Raw genomic sequence first — 20,480 nt, forward strand, 5'->3', positions numbered from 1 at the left:
ACATTGATACATCATTGTCACACAAAGTCCATGCTTGACATTAGGGTTCACTCTTAGTGTTGTACATTCTGTAGCTTTGGACAAATGTATAATGACATATATCCACCACTATAGTGTCATACAGAGTAGTTTCACTGCCCTTCAATTCCTCTGCCTACTTATTCTTCCCTTCCCCCAGACCATGGCAACCACTGATCTTTCTACTGTTGCCGTAGTTTTGTTGTCAGTGTTTTCACTTTTCTACTGACCCTGGTCTAGGCCTTGGGGATGAGATTTTGTTCCAACACCTACCAACATACATTTCACCCAAAAGCAATGGGATTGACTGCACACCTCTGTTTGGACTTTAAAGATGTTGCTTCGCTGTCCTCGGCTTGCATACTTTCCAGGGAGATGTCTGTTAAATTCTTCTCTGTGTTCCTTTGTATGTAATGTAGCTTTTAACTCTGGTTGCTTTTAAATTTTTCCCTTTATTGCTGGTTTTAAGCAATTTGATTATGCTATGGTTTAGTGTAATTTTTTTCCATGCCTCTTATGCTTGAGGTTCATTGAACTTTTTGGATCTTTTTGGATCTTTTTTATACTTTCCATCAAATTTAGACCTTTTTCTGCCATTATATTTTCAAGTTATTTTTCTGTTCCCTCCCTCTTTTTTCTCCTTTGGAATCCACAATTACACAAATATGAAGTCACTTAAAATATCGCCACAGCTGCCTAATGCTCTGTTCATTTATTTTCAGTCTTTTTTCTTTCTGTTTCATTTTGGATAGTTTCTATTGCTGTGCCTTCAAGTTTACTAATCTTTTCTTCGGCAAAGTCTAATCTGTTGTTAATCCCACACAATGTATCGTTCATCTCAGAACAAAGATTTTTCAGTCTCTAGAAGTTCAGTTTCTATTTTTTAGTATCTTCCTTATTCTTACCATGCTTACATTTTCTTCTACCTTCTTGAACATATGGAATATAGTTATAACAACTGTTTTAATATTCTTGTCTACTAATTTTGTCATCTGTATCATTTCTAGATTGATTGATTTTTCTTCTCTTTACGGGTTGCATTTTCTTGTTTCTTTATATGCCTGATAATTTTCAATTAGATATAAGACAGTGTGAATTTTATCTCTTTACTGGATAGTCTTATATTATCTTAAATATTATTTAGCTTTATTCTAGGATGCAGTTAAGCTACTGGAGAACAGTTTGATCTGTCTGAGGCTTACTTTAAAACTTTATTAGGTGGGACCAGAGCAACACTTAGTCTAAGATTACTGTGCCCCACTCCTGAGGCGATAACCTTTGGCTTACTCTAGCCAATGCCCTATGTTTACAAGGTGTTTTCACTCTGTGGGCGGGAACACAAACTCTTCCCATCCCCATGTGATACCAGGGGATTGTTCCCTTTGCTCCTCTCTGGTTATTCTTTCCCCCGGCCTTGTGTAGATTCCTCACATGCCTGTGCTAATCTGTATCAGCTGAAAACTCAAGGGGATCTTCTGCAGATCTCTGGAGCACTCTCCTCACTAACACTCTTCTCTGTAAGCTCAGGCTGTCTTGGGGTTGACCCTCAGCTCTGTCTCCCCCTCCATTGGGAAGGACCTGTCGGCTGGAAATTCCCCGCATTGCACACTGGGGCAATGGTAGAGCTCTCTGCATTTCCACCCCTCTCAATTTCACTGTCCTATGCTGCTAATTGCCCAATGTTAGAAAACTGTTGTTTCAAGTATTCTGTCAGGTTGTTTAAGGTAAGAAGATAAATCTAAATATTTTTATTCCATGTTGGCTGGAAGCAGGAGTTTTTTGCTATACACTTTTTAACCCTAGAATGTGGGGTATCTTGCTTGAAAGAAATCAACCTACCTCAATCCTGTATTGAGAATAAAAAAAATTAAAAAAACACTGCTTATGTTATTCATAAGTAAAATACAGTATCAAAATATCCATGTCCCACACTACCCATTTCCACACTAAGTCCCCCTTCAACATCGTGTTCAAATAGAACTGTTCCCTGCCCCACCTCATTCTCTTATCACATGGCAAAGTCTCCACGGTTTTCATAAATACCTAACATTTCTGTGGCATGAGCTTTGCACAGCACCAGGCCTCTTACCTCTGTACACTACATGGCACAGCACACTAAGCAGAACAATATTCTATCAGATGAACGTTATCGTAACACTCCATATCCTCTCCCAGGAGGGCCTAGAGCCCTCAGCCTCGCACATGACAAAATCAAATCCAAGATTCAGTACTAAAAATACCTTGCTTTTATGAAGCAAACCCCTTTGGAGTTCTCACAAGAATTTAAATGAGAATTTCTGGACTGCAAGTTCCAGCGTTGAAAACTGCAGCCTTAGAGAATGGCTGGGATGTTTGAAGTCCGGCCCACAGTTCCAGGAAACACCCTTTGTATATGAGCTCCTTTCCCACACAAATGTGAGAGTGAGGCTCTGACCCTGGAAATTGAACACAAGGAAACAACCCCTGCTGAAAATATTCTTGCACTAACATTAGATACAAAAACACCCATATAACCCTGATTTGCTGTCACAGTCAAATAAAATAATAGCATGTAAACATTTCAAAGTGATTCCATTGACATTCTCACTTGATCCTGACAACAAGCCTTGTAAGTAGGAGAAGCAGGCAGCACAGATTCCCAGCAAAAGATGAGGGAAGCGAACCTTGCAGAGGTGAAGCGATTTGAACAAGGTCAGATGGCTAGTTAGTGACAAAGAGGGGCTTTGAACTTCTAAGGGTCTTCTAACTCTAAGTCAAGAGCCCTTGCCATTCCGCCCTGCTTCTTCTCTTCTCGTATCAGAAAAGAGAACAACCTCTAGATTCCATGCTTAACTTAGACCCAGGGCATTTGGGGCAGGATAATTCTTTGGGGTGTGGGAAGGGCTGTCCTGTGCAATGTAGGACGTTCAGCAGCATCCCTGGCCTCCACCTACAAGATGCCAGTCGCACCTCCTCCCCCAATCTTGACAACCAAAAATGTCTCTAAATGCTACCATATTGTCAAGTGCCCCCAGTGGGGGAGGTTGGAAGGGGAGGACAAAATTGCCCCTCAGTTGAAAACCACTGCCCTAAATAATGCCTGAGAACGCCGCCCACGTGTTTGAGGAGGTGGCAGTGACAAAATTTGTTCTGTAAAAGGAGAAACACAAATGCAAAAGAGGAACTTGTGTTTATGCTGATAAATCTGATACTGTGGGACTCATCAGTGAAGGACTGAAAACTCTACAGCACCTGACAGTTCTCTACAAGTGTCTCTTCTTGGCCGTCCGCTGAACATAACCTTTTATGTTCTCACTCCAACCCTTCAGGGTCAGCCAACTCTGCATAGCCCAAACCACTTCCCAAAGAGGCAGCTCCAGAAGGTAACGCGGAGCTAGTTAACCTGAGAAGAGGCAGAATGGCTTGGTCGTTAAGATGCAGGCTCTGTCCATGCAGCAACATGGATGCACCTCATATGCTGTGGAGTGAGAGAAGCCAGGCACAGAAGTGTGTGTGCTGTGTGAGTCCACTTACATGAAGTTCAAGAACAGGCAAAAGCGAAGTCTGGTCAGCATAGTGGTTATGTCTTTGGTGGCATTGCCTGGAGACAGGTTGGAAGGCACCATGTGGGAATGGAAATGTTCTCTGTCTTGCTCGGGTGGTGGCTACATTGGTTGTAAACATACGTAGGAACTGTTGGAGCTATACACTTAGGATTTGTATACTTTCCTGTGCATGAATTATACTTCATATAAATGAATAAGCTTCATCACCTTAAAAAAAATAAAGAATGCCAACTCTGGAACCAAACTGCCTGGGTTTGAGGATGTCTCTGTTTTATGAGAAGTTAGTGAACACCACAGGGCACAGGCAGGGCACAATGAAAATTAGCATCATTATAATTAAAGGACCACACTTCTACACAGCCAGGCAAAGTGAAGGATTAAGAGAGGTGTTTCTGAACCCGTCTGTTGTTCCCTCCATGCCACCCGGCCACTTCACTGAACATAGTATGCAGGTGGTAGATACATGAGGATTCAACCTAGCCCCCTCCTCTGTAGGTATCCCGACCCCAACCATCACAACAGGCATGTCTCCCTTCTTCTCGCTCTTCTTTAGTTCCTTCCACTTTCCCTCAGGAGGCTTGCTGAGGAGCTGCCCCTATTTGCAGAGCGCTTCATGAATATAGGCTAAATATTGACAGGACACGGCAGTTGGGATTAAATAGTTCGTTTCATTGGAGACTGAGGTATTGCACTGCGTCTCCTTATGAGTTATTCTTGGCAGAAGCGGCCCTTGCTCTTAGAATATGCATCTTTACATTTCAAGGCCACGCAGAAGAACTGCAGTGAAACAGATGAAATAAGGAGCAGATGGGATTACTCCATACCTTTCCCCTAACTGTTTCTCGGTAGATTTACCATGGTATCTTCGCTGCTATTTGTTCCTCACTATCTCTTATTCTTCTCTTTGGAAACTGGCTGAGTCAAGGAAACTAATGCAAGAGTGTCTCGAAAGAGCATTTGATGGTGCGTCAAAAAATCCGGGTTCTAGGTCCAGCATCCAGGTGTAACTGATTAACATGTGTTTTAACTTGTTGGCACCAGAGTTTTGTTTTGTTTTGTTTTGTTTTAATCTGTTAAATGAATGATTGGTCTAGATTTGTGGTTTTTGAATGTACATGAGCCATTGAAGCCCTTCTACAAACAGACTCTCAAGCAGAAAACGTTAAAACCTGAAGGCAGCCCTCTCCACTTCTGTGTCCCACCCCACCCCCACACCAGCCCCTAATACCTCTGCAGGGCTCTGGGGCTTCAGACCTAGGAGCACAATTTGAAAATCATTAAATTCACCTATTTAAAAAAAAACAAAAAACTATCTCCCAGCCAGGTAAAATACTGCTTTAACGTGCTTCCATCTTTAGTCATTTCATAAATTTTCATCAACAGACTCTCAGGGCCTTAAGAAAACCCATAAGTAAAATCCTATATGGCCTATATCTGCATGAGAAAAGACTGAAAGGAAACACACAAACAAAAGAGTGGTCCTCCAGGTGATGGGAATACCACAACAATGATTGCAGCCGATGGTTGTGTGGCTCTCATTTCCCTGCATTACCAACTATAACAAAGCTCTAAGAAGATCCTGACACCTCTCCACGTGCCCAGGCCTGTGTCCCACACATAAAACTGTGCCTTCATTGGAGCAGCTAGCACCGGCCTTCGAGACACCAGCACACAGAGACAGGGTGACGGCAGCTCTACAGGATACAAGCACGGCGGAAAACTGTCCTCAAACAGGATTTCCTCAAGTGTGTCCCATGAGGTATCAGTCCCAGAAATGCTTGGCCACAAATAGGAATGAGGGGCAGGGGAGCCTACGCCAGAATAATTGAGTTTGAGAGCACTGCATATCATTTGCCCCTGCTAGACATCAAATGCACGGTAAGTAGTGTCTTAACATCTCTAGCCACCAGGAAGCCTAATTAATGTTGCTTAATACAAATTTTCCCAAATTTATTTGACCACAAAATGCTTTTCTCCCCATAACCCCTATGAATATCTCAACACACAGTTCAGGATCAGGAAAGCCTTCATGAAGGCAATTCTTAAAAACTGAATTATAAGGCTTGAAATTAATGAGGAATTACAGAAGAGGAAAGGAAGAGAGGGAAGGAGATTGGTGTGGAGTCTGGAGGACTTTGAGACAGGACGAAACAAAGGACCACCCAGGATTCCACAGAATGCCCAGAACTTTCTTCATATCTGTTAGCGCTTTTCTTTCTAGCTCATTCCTAGAAAGTAGGCAGAGGCTGGGATTGCTGTGTTAGTGGTTCAACAGTTCGTGACCTCCCAAAGGGGACTGTGGATATTAGAAGTGACACTGCAAGTTCCTTGCCTCTGCCCTCCTCTTCCTCTCAATACTGGCTCACTGTGACACATCTGTCCCTAGGAAGAGCAGAAACCGGAAATGATACTGTTAACACAGCGCATAACCCACCTCTGTGCCAGCCTTATGCTAAGTGCTGGCACCATGTGGATGCATAAGCCACATCCAGCTTAGAGCCCAGTGGTGAGTCAGCAAGGCACAACAAGCCCCTCGCCCTGTGTGCACAGGGGCCAGGGAGCAAACAGAGGGGCCCCTGGTCTGAGTTGTCAGAAGTGTCCTCATCTTAAAGCACAGATTTTCGTTCCTTCCAGGTTGAGTGCTGAGGCGTAGGAAGGACAGAGAGAACTCCTGGCAGAGGGAACTGTAAGAGCAAAGTCATGGCGGCAGGAGAGAGTGGGGCTGCCAGAGACCTCCGAGTGGCTCTGGCTAGAGCACAGTGTTTGGCAGGCTCGGGAGGGTGTGCACAGAGAAGGGCGGAACAGATCCTGCCCAGAAGCAGTAGAGCTGGTTACTGCTACCATGAGTTGCAGTTACTGATGAGGAGAAAGGGAAGAAAGAGGAGGGAGGTGTAGGCAATGACTCAGGACTGTGAAGAAGAGAGATGTGGGAGCAGACTGAGGAAGTCAGTCAATCTGGTTGGAGGAACGAAGTGGAAAGACCAGTTTCGTCCTCGACAAGTTAAACAGGTTATATTAGAAGTCTGAGCACTAATGATGACGTTAGTGGTGGTGATGATGTGACAATGAACTCTTTCCTCCCTCTCCCGCTCCTGGCTGTAAGAGCTGGGGGTGGGGGGGGGAGGGGCAGAACAAAGATCAGAAGAGCTGTTTCTCTAGAGAGCACCCGGGGGCAGGTAGAGCTGATGCAAACTTCTCCATCCATCTCTGACGCCCTCCGTCCATTCATCCTTCGACAGAAGACAGATTGGGCTGGTCCAGCGAGTCCTGCACGACCACCACAGCCAGAACCCCAGTGGTCCATAATCAGGATCGCTTCTCACTACTCTTCTCCCTCCCCCGACTCACCTAAGACTGGCCCTGCCCAGGCCCTGTGGCGTATTTACACCCTCCTTTTTCTGGCAGCTCATTGTCCACGGTGGCCACCACCTCAGCTCCCCCACCCTCAGCTTCTCAGTAGCCTGAGGTGAGCCATCTCCCTGCAGAAGCAGAGAACAACACTACATTCAGAACAAGCCCATGCTGAAAACTGAATACTAAGGCACCCTCCTCTTAGGATGCATTATCTTTAGCGTAGATGTTGAATTCTAGTAACACATTCCCTGCAGTGTTTTCAAATCCAGACACACTGGAGCCTTGTTCCAGCCTCGCTCTGGGCCAAGGCCTGGGCTCACCTCCAGCCTCTGGCTGGCTCTGGCTGCTGCCCCTGCTCAGATCTGGTGAGCAGCACTTAACAAGCCAGTCTTGTAGCCCCAGTGCTGCAGGCAGTGAGCTCTGCTAACTCCAACCTCAGGCCCCGCTTGCCGGCTTCTGTTTAGATACGCTCCTGCTCCTTCCTGCTGGCTTCTCAGAATGCCCCTTCTTTCTGGCAAGACCTCAGACATTAGCCCATCCCAGCCCCATTTTCACTTATCTGATGGTTTTTTGTCAAGTGCAGAGACCGCCTCTGGCCACACACCTCTGGGAGGGCGAGCCAGGGCTGCCTGTTTTAATGACTTCCCAATTTCCTCCAAAGTTTAAGTTTTTCCCAAGAGCCTGGCACATCTGAGCTGCCAATGTGAACTGTGAGTTCCCAAGATGTCGATGGCACTTTCCAACATTTGCCTTTTTTGACACATCTAAAATATCCTCACTCCCAGCACTCTGTAAGCACCAGGCCAGATGGACTAGCTGCTGGGGAAGCTTCAGTCTCTGAAAGGCCTCTGAGAGGCCCTGGACAGACGCTTCCTGACTGAGAAGCACGTGCTTTCCTCTCGTCTCCTCCACACCCATTCCAAAGCTAAACCAGCCAAGGGGCACCTTTGGGTCCCAGCACACGCCTGCCCGGGTTCCAAACTCTAAGGCAGCTTCCTTCCATAGAATTCCTCACACCTTGGCTCTCCATGGCTCCAAGCACTTTTCCATCCCCTAGGCCCATTTCTGCCTGAGAGAAAGCTGCCTACTTGGGAAGTTCCCTGTGTAGGTCACCTTTACTCTTTCAGGTCACTGAGGACCCCATGGGAAGGAGCTTGACTCCCTTACATATTCAACAGCTGAAGCCAAGGGCCCCTGGGGCTAAGGTCAGTAAAGGCATATATACACGGGTTTACTGCTGGGCTCTTAATTCTGTTCCCATTGTCTGTGTGTCTGTTTTATGCCAGCACCATACTGTTTTGATGACTATAGTTTTGTAATATATTTTGAAATCAGGAAGTGTGATGCCTGCCGCTTTGTTCTTTCTCAAGATTGCTTTGGCTATTCAGGGTCTTTTTTGATTTCATACAAACTTAGGATTGTTTTTTCTATTTCTGTAAAAAATGTCATTGGAGTTTTGATAGGGATTGCATTGAACAACGAGATTGTTTTTCTTTATTCCTTTTACAGATAGTTCATTGATAATGTATAGAAATGCAGCTAAATTTTGTATGTTGATTTTGTAGCCTCAAACTTGACTAAATTCATTTATTAGATTTAACAATTCTTTTGGAGGAGTCTTTAAGATTTTCTATATACAAAATCATGATATAAGCAAACAGAGACAATTTTCCTTCCTTTTTGATGTGGATGCCTTTTTGTTTTTCTTTTTTGCCTGCTTGCTCTGGTTAGGACTTCCAGTACTGTGTTGAATAAGAGTGCTGAGAAAAAAAGCGTTCAGCCTTTCACCATTGAGTATGATGTCAACTGTGTGTTGTAACACATCACCTTTGTTATGTTAAGGTACCATGTTTTCCCGAAAATAAGACCTAGCCGGTCAATCAGCTCTAAAGCGTCTTTTGGAGCAAAAATTAATATAAGACCTGATCTTATTTTACTATAAGACCAGGTCTATAATATAATATAATATAACATAATATAATATATAATACCAGGACTTATATTAATTTTTGCTCCAAAAGACACATTACAGCTGATGCTCCGGCTAGGTCTTATTTTCAGGGAAACACGGTATGCTCCTTCTATACTCAATCCATTGAGAGTGTTATGACGCCATGTTGAATTTTGTTAAATGCTTGTTCTGTGTCTATTGAAATAATCATGATTTTTGTCTTTCTTTCTGTTAATGTGGTATATTAATTGAATTGCATATATTGAGCCATACTTGCATCCCAGGGAATAAATCCCACTTGATCATGGTGTATACTCCTTTTAATGTGCTGTTGAATTTGGTTTGCTACTATTTGGGTGAGAATCTTTGCTCATATTCATTAGGGATATCCAAAGCTTATATTCTAGGCAAGTTATTCTCAGAATGATTTGCCAACTTGGGATAATATATATTCTCAGGCTTCCATAGAGGTACTAAATCAGTTCTCTGGGGATTCTGCCCAGGAGTCTGAATCTTAAGCACATGGATATGTGGAACCACTGCCCTCAAATGTAAATTAGGTAAAACATAAGGGGTCCTGAAAGGGAAGTTTCATTTAGCAGTGGTTTAAGTGCAGAACATGGGTTAGGTGAGTTTTGCAGTCAGAGCTTTGTTTCCCCATGGACCCGTAGCTTGGTTTGGCTCCTGAAGATGCCTAATTTGAATGGCATGGCTGGAGCAACCAACTGGTAGAAGCAGAGATACACCCTAGTAATCTCCAGAGCTGCCACATCAGGTCAATAGACTTCTACTGTCCAAAAGAGCCTGGGAAAATGGGAGAGGGGAGGCTGAAATCCTCACTCTAAAGAGAAGCCTCCTTTTCTTGGCAAAAATGCATGGTGCTCTTGTCAAAACATACAATGTGCTACCTGAAGGAAGTACACAGAATTCACAGAAAGGTGCTAAATAGGCTGGCAAAGACCTTGGTGGATAAGTACCAAAAAGTATCTGAAAGAAACTATATTGGGTCAAGATATGAGATCTTGGGGCAGCCGATGGCTCAGTTGGTTAGAGCACGAGCTCTGAACAACAGGGTTGCCAGTTCAATTCCCCCATGGGCCAGTGAGCTGCGCCCTCCACAACTAGATTGAAGACAATGGAGCTGCTGGAGGGGCGACTGGATGACTCAGTTGATTAGAGTGTGAGCTCTTAACAGCAAGGTTTCCGGTTCAATTCCCACGTGGGATGGTGGGCTGCACCCCCTGCAACTAAGATTGAAAACGGCAACTGGACTTAGAGTTGAGCTGCACCCTCCACAACTAGATTGAAGGACAATGACTTGGAGCTGATGGGCTCTGGAAAAGCACACTATTCCCCAATAAAAATTTTTTTAAAAAAGATATGAGATCTTAGGTAATTTTTAACAGGAAAGAGAAGTGAAATATTAATGGCCAACCTCTGTGTCAGACATTTTTCACCAAGTTTCAGTCAGTTCTCACAATGACCCTATGAGATGGAATTTCATATTTGCAATTTAAGAAAAGGAAACTGAAGCTTCCACAGGTTAAGTGAGCTTCCCGAGGGCACAAAACTAATAACTGATAGAGTTATTAATCAATCACAGATAGATCAAATACAGTGCTGACTGGCTTTAAAGCCAGGGCCCTTTCCACTACACTATCCTGCCTCGGCCATTGCTTCCCATGGTGCCACAGAAATAGTTAGGGTACACCTCTGTGATCTGAAGGCGTAAAGCAGCAGTCAGCGGTGCCTCCAGATACAGGCAGTGAGGGGAGGACATGGGTTCAAAAGACTAGCTTAGGGAAAGTGGAACAAGGATAAAAGCACATGGCCAGAAAAGTTTTGCAGTCTTAACCTAGATGTATGGAGAGTGAGATAGAGAAACGGGATTCTGGCCCTGGTTTGATATTTTTAGCCAGCTGTTGGCCTCAGGCCAGACACTGAACCCCTCCTTATTTCTTCATCAGTAAATGAACATGCGGAGAATGGGAACAGCTGTGCTGCAGACCCCAGGGCCTGGGGAGTCTCAAAGGAGATGAGGGTCACAGGAAATAAGCTACAACCATGCCCTCAAGCTCTATGAGTCTTGAGGTGACATACTGATCACACATGAACTTGTCTTCCTCCCACATTCCATAGTCCTTCTCTCCCCTCAGGACCAGCCTTTGATTTGGAATACCCAAGATTATCTGGGAAACTGGTGACATTACTCACCCCTAGCTATTCTGGCTGCCTTTACACCAGCCACCCCATGGCTGAATAGATGTCTCTCCTGTTCTTCAGCCATCAAAAAACACACCAAGCTGTGTAACAATTACCTATTTACTTGCCTCTACCATATGGCCATGAACTTCTTGAAAGCACAGTCTGTCTTATTTACTGTTGTATCCACAGTTTAAGCACAGTCCTTACCACATAGGAGGTATTCACTAAACATGTAGGGAATGAACACATGAATGAATGGAATCATGGTGGGCCCTCAGTCTCTAAGATGTAAGATCCAATAGGGCCCAATGACCTACCCTCTCTGTCCGAGGCTGAAACATAGGGAAGTCCCAGAAATGCTCAGGGATTGGTGGGTCAGGAATATTTCCTCATCAGGAGGCCCCCAAACCCCTGCCCTAGAGAGTATATCCTATGCATTCAGTTCGTATTCTCCACCCATGGTTTGCTTTTTCCTTAAACAATAACCTTGGGGCTGTTTGACCAAATTAATGCTAAATGCTTTCCTCATGCTGCAAGTGTTTATCTTTGCAAAGCTCAAGCTCAGATTCCAGCACAGGAGAAGGGCGCATTCCTGTGGGAACAGAGCCAGGAGTCCCCGGGTCATCACTGCTCTCTCACTTTTTTCCTTTTTGGCCTGATTAACTCTGGCCTAAAAAAACGTGTCTCTCTGGCATCTTTTATTACTGAAAATCAGAGCTAAGATAGTCTTAGGATTCACACATCTGAGACCTGAAGGGACCCTGGAATCTACTCCCTACCTCTTGGTTTTCCAGAGGTGAAAACTGAGCCCCAGCTGGTTTGGAGAAAAAACCAGCTCTAAGACCCCTGGTCCAGCTGCTTCAAGAAGCCAAGGACATCTCACTGCACCTCCATGAGGACCTCAAAGCCAGCTGGTCCACACTCCTCATTTTCCAGATGAGGAAACTGAGGCCTAGAAAGTTAAATGACTTGTACAAGGTCAACCAGGATCTGTTAACAAGAAACAGATGGAAAACTCATGGAAATCTGCCAACACACAATTACACATAGTCCACCAATAGCTAAATATGAGTGAAATAGTTCCTAAATAGTTCAAATGTCTAAAGCCACATTTTCTCTACAAGCAAATAGCAGCAGACCCAAACAAGCACATATGCAGCTGCTTGTCTCTTGTGACACGCCTTCACTTCAGGCTGAGTTCTCCTCTAAGTCACCACATAAATGCAATTCAACACAGCCATACTTTCTCTAGTCCATGGGTGCAATTGTAAAGGCCGATTTCAATGACCTCATGGTCAGCAAGCCTCCTGTGGGGTGCGGAAGGCCTGGCAACAGAGCTTTATAGGTCTATCCCCGTGGGCGACTTTAACTCCCTGGATTGCAAAGTAGCGGCTCTTGGCATGAGGCTCAACTCGGCTACTTCCTGTGACTGTGGTCGACACTTATCCTCTCCAAGACCCAGTTTCCTTTAGGGATAACCTCCTCATAAGGGTATTAGGAGGATTGCATAAAGTAAAAATTCTGAGTTACTAGCAAAGAGTAAGTGATAGCCACATAAACAGCCCTTGAACCTGCCTTGCCAATTCCACCTGCTCCCCAGCGCCCGATTGTGTCTTTTAATGAGAACTTTGGGGTCTTATGGGTTTTCTGGGTTGGTAGTAATTGTGGCTGACATCCTGTGGGGGACTTACTTGTAATTGCTTCAACTCCCATGTCAGCAACATGATCTCACCAGTTAACCAAGTAATTTCATACCAGGTAATTCATCCTAGTGGAAACATTTCTCAGAGAGGAAAAGTTCTCTGCATGACGTTCATTGTAGCTCTGTTCTTGAAGGTGAAAAATTGGAATTATACTGCTTGTCCCAGAGAGGGAAATGGATACATAACTTACAAAGCATTCCCTTAGTGGAATATTACTCAGCCTTTAAAAATAACGAGTAGGAACACTGTAGAAATATGGAGAGATATTTATTATATAATGTGAAATGCAAAAAGCAAAAAGCGCTTATATCTGCACAGTTACATGAAAAATATATTTGCTTCTGGATACGGAAAAGAAACACAGGAAAATAAAAAGTCGGTCGATTACGAGGATGAGAATGCAAATATATTTTTTAACATTTTGTTTTCTGCTGTTTGCTTTTGTGCACCAAATACATTTTTTTAAAAATAAGGAAGAAAATCTGATACTTGCTCCAGAAACAATTCAGCTGAAGGCAAGTTTCATTTGTGGGAAAATGCCTGGCACAGAGCAGGTACTCAGGAAGTGCCGGTAGAAAGAAGGAATGCATAGCCCTAGGAATTCTGAAGTCACCGTAGCCTATGTACAGATCATGGGCCTGACCATAGGAGCCAGGTCCGAGCTATGGCTATACTTGTCTCACAGGTTTGTTCCATCCTAAGCAGACAACATGGCCTGGATGGTGTCCGGGGCAATCATAAAATTAGGGTCTTCCAGAGGACCCTTCCCACTAGTCCCAGGCCTGGGAATATGTTCAGTAGTTCAGGTTAACAAAGGAAAACCACACACACACACACACACACACACACACACACACACACGTGTGTGTTAGCAATTTATATCATGAATGTGAAGACATTTCACAAACCACTCTGTAAGAGGTATATTAATACCTACGGCTGCTGTTGCACTGACCAGTGCATGGGTGGTGCTCGACAAACACTGAACTAAGGAGAAGCACTCAGCTCAGGTATCACAGGCAGAAGACAGGGCCTGATTCTCTCAGAATCCTTGGCTCTCTCCTATGCCAGCTCATTGCCTGCAGTCACCCACCTAATGATGTCCTTAGATCATGGAATAATTTGTTCTTGTTTGAAATATTAGGAACCCTCAAACCTGAGGGCTGACTTAGGAATAGAGAGACCATTGCGGCAAGGAATCTAATATTAGAAAAGTAGTGGCTGAACCCAGCTTCTTCTGACTGATTTTGAGGAAGCTTTGCTGCCTTAGGATCTTATCACCATACGGAGGGAACCCCGAGTCTTTCCAGACCATCAACTCGCTTTCCAGGTTACAGGGGATGATACCCTCGAAGGATCTGACCGCTTACTTTAGGTAATATTCTCCTTCTCAAAATTACTGCCTCATCCCTAGATTCTTATGATTGATGTGTCTTTATCTCTTCTAAAGACATGAGAAAATGACAGTTTCAAATACATGCCTGGAGAAGCAGCTGTTCCTTTCAAACACAACTGGAACAAATGTCCTCACTCATAATGGAATCCTTAGGTTTCCTCACAGCTTATTCTCAGAGTAGACGTGAGGTTTAAATGAGTTAATACAAATACGACCATTAGAATAGTACCTGGCACAGAGTGAGCACTCAATAAATATTAGTTTAAAAGTGCTGAAAATCAATTTGGATATATAGGCATATAAAAAGAGATATGAATACGACCACACCTAAGGAGCTAATGACTCTACTTTTGGGAATCTATACTAAGAAAATACTCAGATTCAGATAAAGATTTATGTATAAAGATCATTACCAGAGCATTGTTAGTAATAGAAAAGGAAAAAAAAGTCATCTGGAAACAACCTAAATATCCAACAATGGAACAGGTAAGCAAACTATGCCATTTTTCAAAAGCATGTTTTTAAAGAATTTTAATGCTGTAAGAAATTATCATGACAGGTGAAGAGTGATATAAAACCATTCACATAACATGATCTAAATTATAGACACTCCAAATAAATATCCATGGAACAAATATCTCCATAAGAAAAGATTTGAAGGAAGTACTCCAAATATTACTCATGGCTCATGGGTGTGTTTTTTTCTGCATAGTGAGAGTCTTTATTCACTTCAGCATTTTTCAGACTGTATACATACAATTAGCATGTATTAATTCTACAAATAGACAAATGAAATATAAAACATTTAAGTCTATTACAATACCACAAGTAAAAACAGCAGGGGGGGAGGGGCGATGGGGGAGGATAAGGTCCTAGACCTAAGCCAGCAGCAGGGGGCAGAGAAGATAATTCTGAGTCAGAGTCCTCAATATTTGACGACTCTAGTGGGTTACCAAGGGGACAGAGAGGGCATTCCAGGACAGCTCTAAGCTTTCTAGCTTGAGAAATGGCATGGACAAATGATAGTATTATGAACCACAATAGGAAATGTAGAAAGAAGGAAGAAGAATGAGTTGGGAAGAAAGAAAATAAGTCTAGTTTGGCCTCACTGCATTTGCAGTGCCAAAAGATTCCCCAGGTAAAGATGTCCAGTCAAGAACTGGATCTGTGCAGGGCTAATGCTTGGGAAGGAGATTTCAGTGTGGGTATGTGTAACAGCAGTGAGTCCTTGAAGCCACGGCTCAGTGTGAGCAACTAGACACCATGAATCCTCTAACAGCTCCTGTTTCCCCTTTTGCTTTGGCCAATAGGAAGCTCAGAACAAAATCTGTAGGCCATCTCCAGCAGCCTTTCAGGATCACATAGTGTGCATGTTAGGGTGAAGTACTTAAAGTCATGTTCCAGGAGTCTGTGTGTTCTGTGAAGGGGACAATCACACTGTTATGGAGGCTCAGACACTTGGGCTCTAGAGCTTCACTCTTTCCACCCAAAATGTGACTTGAAGTGGCCTCTGCCTCCCTCAGTCACAGGACTGCTGCTAGATTATAGTGAAGAGCCTTGCAGAGACTCACTGTGACTAATATGCTGTTTGGCACTACGGTCGCTGCTTCCACTGAGGATTGCAGACCACTCTCAGAGTCAACCACATGAAACTTGCTACTATGTAGGAATGATGTTCAAGACATCACCCAGTGACCCTTTTACAATAACCCATAGGGAAACTATCTCTGGTTTCCCTTTTTGATTTGGCCAATAGGAAACTCAGAACAAAATCTGCAGCCCATCTCCAGCAGCCTTATAGGATCATGTAGTGTGCATGTTAGGGTGCTAATCTATTAACACTTCTGTCTTTGTTGTTTTACTGCCTTTATTTTCTTTTTGTCCCTATTTCTTCTACCATGAATTTTTGTGAACTACTTAAAGTCAAAATTTTTTGTCCCTGTCATGCCCACCCATTGATTCTCTTTTTACCTCCTGGAGTTACACAAAAGAATTCTTGACCCTCTTCCCTGCAATTGCCCTTCAACATTAAGGTCCTCCATGAATTTTTTTTTTTTTTTTTTTTTTTTTTTTTAGCACAATAGCCCCATTTTCTTCAACAATTTCTCCTAGATATGAGCTCCTAAAGAATCTTTCATCCTTCTAGACTCACATGCTGCCTCATCTTTTCGTTGTGTCTTCTCTAAAGCCCCTACTCAGGGCATCCCTCCACGTACAGAAACCATATGCAGTGGCTGCTTCTTATGCTTGCCTCTCCCACTGGACTGAGAACTCCTGAAAAATAGAGGTCATGCCCTATTTGCCTCCCACTGTACCTAACCAGGGCCCAGGGCATAGTATAATAATATATGCTTAATAAGGTTTTGTTGAGCAAACGAATAAATGAATTTATATACACAACTTCCTCACTCACATACATGTTTAAAGAAAACCACAACCACAGGAAGAAAAGGAAGAACACAGCTGTTCATGGGCCTTTCCACCTGATAATTGCTTTTTTTTAGGACTCTCCTCAACAGCCTTGAGGCCATAGGCACTGAGGCCCCAGCTAATTCTCCCAGCTGAATCCACAGTAAATACACAGAAGACAGAGTTGAACCTGTGAGGGCAATTGGGATCAATTTTCACAGAAAGGATTTCACAGATCAAAAAACGCAAGATGCTGGGATCCAAGATGGTGCAGTAGATAAACACTGTGCCTGCTTCCTTTTGTTAACAAATTAAAAGTACAACTAAATTATGGAACAATCAACCTGGAGAACCATCTGAAGTCTGGCTGAACAGAAGTTTTATAACTAAGGATATAAAGAAGAAACTACAACGAGACTGGTAGGAGGGGCGGAGACGCAGAACTGGCTAACTCCAAACCTCTGTGGCAGTTGACAACCAGGAGGGATATCTCAGCCACAGAGGTTCCTCCTAGAGGAGCAACGGACCCCAGCCCCACAGAGTGCTGGTACCGGGAAGAGGAGCCCCCACAACATCTGGCTGTGAAAAACAGTGGGGATTCCAACAATCCAGGTGGGACGGAAGATGGTGGAAAAGCCAGGCGACCTCTTAAAGGGCACTCGCACAGACGCTCTCACTCCCAGGCACTCACCTTGGGCTCCAGCGAAGGGACAGCAACTCGGGGAGAGTCGGAGATATATGAGGGGCGGACAGAGTTGTGTGACTTCCAGACGAGGGGTGGAAAAGAGTCGGCATTTTCCCTGTGAGCGGTCCTTCTCCCGTGCAGCAGGCAGGCAGCAGCCATCTTTAATGTGTTGAGCCCGCCCCCTATACTTCCAGGCAAATCTGAATCTGATTGGTCTGGTGAGCTCCGGAGCGCTGCTCTTCTGACTCACTGGGACCCAACCCCACCCAACTCCCTCAACACTGGAGGCACTTTCTCCAAGAGCAGCCAGCCCCACCCACATTGCACTCTTTCTTGGAAAACTATCAGAGTCTCACAGACCCCAGGTGGGTGGTAGCTGGCCTCAGTGTGCTCTGAGACTTTTGCTGAGTAGCTTCAGGCTCAGCACTGTCACCAAACCAGAATTTCCATTAACCTGGTGACCACAACTCTTCCCACTCTAGTGACTCCTTGAGACCCTGCCTCACCCCACTTGCATGAGGTTTTATCAGTGGCTGAACCTTAAGGGAGCCTGCCGATGGCAGCAGGACTCAAGGTGTCCTAGCTTTTTGTGGAGCTCCCCCAGGCCTGATTCAGGTGGCAAATGTCCTCAGGTCACAGTGTGGCCTCTCCCACATGCCTCCACGGTTAGCACAGGCAGAAAAGAATCACAGATCGCTTTGTAACTCCTACCAGGTAGTCCCTGGCTGGTCACAGGCAGTGAGTGACCTGGGCCTGCACAGGAACCAACTTGGAGGTTGGTTTCAGATCACAGCAGAGCACCACCCAATTAGCTCCACAAACAACACACCCAAAGTGCAGTCTCAACAGGCACTAGAACCCACTGGGGCGAATCCCACTTAGTGGGGTAAGGCCCCCACACAGCAGCCTATAAGCTGCAAATGTGGCCAAACCCCACAGCCAATCAGCCTGAAGGGCAACCCACCCACTGATGTGCCAATAGCAATTGAGGCTCAATTGTAAAAGGAGGGCACATACAACCCATGCAAGGGACACTCCTGGAGCACCCAGATCAGGTGACCAGGAAGACTGTCACTGAGCCCCAAAGGGCACCTACTACATAAGGCTACCCGGCCACTACTAGGAGACCTAGCAGGTCTACCTAATACATAGGAAAAAAGAGATAGGCAGCCAAAATGAGGAAACTATGAAATGCGTCCCAAATGAAAGAACAGGAGAAACTTCAGAAAAAGAACTAAATGAAATGGAGGCAAGCAACGGACCAGAGATAAAGTTCAAAACAATGGTTATAAGGATGCTCAAGGAACTTAGTGAGAACTTCAACAAAGAGATAGCAAGCATAAAAAAGGACATGGAAACCATAAAAAAAAGAACGTCATAACTGAAGAACACAATAACGGAAATGAAGAATGCACTAGAAGGAATCACCAGCAGACTAGATGAAGCAGAGGACTGAATCAATGATTTGGAAGACAAGCTTGCAGAAAACACCCAATTGGAACAGCAAAAAGAATAAAGATCCAAAATAATGAGGATAGTTTAAGAGACCTCTGGGACAACATCAAGTATATGTGGGTCCCACAGATACCATATCACTCACTAAGCATTTATTGAGTACCTACTAGCACAGCCCCCCATGAGTTTACAGCCTGGTGGAGGTAACACCACGCACTAAACAAATAAATTGCCAGGCCACATGACAAGGACATTAGGATCAGGAACCCAACACAGTGCTGGCAGCAAGAGAAAGTAATTACCTCTGGCTAGACTTGCAGGCTTCCTGGAGGAGGTGATGTTTGAGTTCCCTTTTAACGGATGGACCAGGGTTCACTGAAGAGCAGCAGAGACCAAAAAGGAAGTGAGAGTGCAAAAGTGCAGGCATGTAAAAGGCATTTGGGGGGTCTATTGGCAATCTGGGGTAGCAAGAGAATGTAGAGAGGTGACGCATTGGGGGAAAGAGTAGTGGCCTTGGATGCAATACTAAGAAGTTTAAAGTCACTAAAGGGTCTAATAGTCCTTTCTCTTCTAGAAAGTTTCTTTGAGCAGCAGTGTGAGGGAGGATGGTGAGACGAAACAGAGGTGTTGCAATAAACCAAGCAAGAAACAGTGTGCGCTTGAAATAGGGTACTGGGGTCTAGGGGTATTTGAGAACCAGCAGCTTTGGACTGATTGGGAGGCAAGTACAGCAGTGCAAGGTGACACCCCAGCTTCTGACTTAGACTGCAGGAGGGCAATATATGGCGTGAAATGGGGAACATGGACTGGAAGCCCGCTGGCAGGGCCGAGGACCAGCTCAGACAGTCCCTAAGCTCAGGAAAGCCAAACTGCGCAGCAGAAATCTTCATTCTCTCAGAGAAATTATTCAGATTCTTGCTCACATCTTCTTTTAATAAAATATGACACATTTCATTCTGTCATCATAGTGAAAAATCATTGCCCTTTGCTGGGAATTAATAACTTTTTGAAATAATAACCTTTGGGTAGGAAAATTGGTTTCATTAATACCTCCCCTTGCACTTTGTAGGTTCATCATCTCTTGGTCCTGCTGTCCCCTGAAACCAAGAGCCCAAGACTTATTATTGAGAAGCCTGAACGATTTTATGCTTAGAAAGAATGATCAAGGTCCTGAATAATTAGACTGAGTTTAGTTCACTGACCAAAAACGCTTGTATGGCCTTGTGTTCACCCCTCAGCCACAGGGGAATCCACCCTCTGCTAGAAGGGAGGGTGACTGACCTGAGTCCTAATCTTGGCAGGAAAGATGTCACCCACCGTGAGGTGCCACAGCCCTGGAAACATGGCACCTCCTCAGGCCCCACCCAGCCCCTGGGCATAGGTGTGTGTCTTTAGCCAGCACCAGGGCCTCGATAGCTGTTGGGCTGCCCTGCAGAGTTGGGTGACTGCCCACCCCCACCCCCAAAGTGGCTCGGGGTCAGGGTAAGGCTTTCCCCAAAGAGAGTCTAACACGAGAAGGAGAAATCTTAAAAGCAATTTTTCTCTCCCTACCCCACCCTCACATAGTCTCTGAAAGATTCTAAATGGATATTCATTTATCCTTTTGTGCTGAAAAAACTCCGTGGCAGCAGCCGAAAGAGTCCAGAGTATAAAGACTCCTCAGCATCCCAGCCCCCGCCCCCAGCCTCTGGCTGCCCAGCCTTGTCTCCTGCCTCCTTAAGCCCACGAACGAGGTCCCATGCCTCTGAGCCCTTACTCA

The 20,480-nt window shown here is 44.6% G+C and overlaps 1 protein-coding gene across 2 annotated transcripts in view; it reads left to right on the forward strand.

Moving 5' to 3' along the window:
- LIPC (lipase C, hepatic type) overlaps positions 1-20,480 on the forward strand; it is a 154,343-nt gene that overhangs the window by 104,041 nt on the left and 29,822 nt on the right. The window lies entirely within an intron of this gene.

Source organism: Rhinolophus sinicus, chromosome 3 (genome assembly GCF_057876585.1).
Source record: "Rhinolophus sinicus isolate RSI-liver-muscle chromosome 3, RSI-T2T, whole genome shotgun sequence".
NCBI lineage: Eukaryota > Metazoa > Chordata > Mammalia > Chiroptera > Rhinolophidae > Rhinolophus > Rhinolophus sinicus.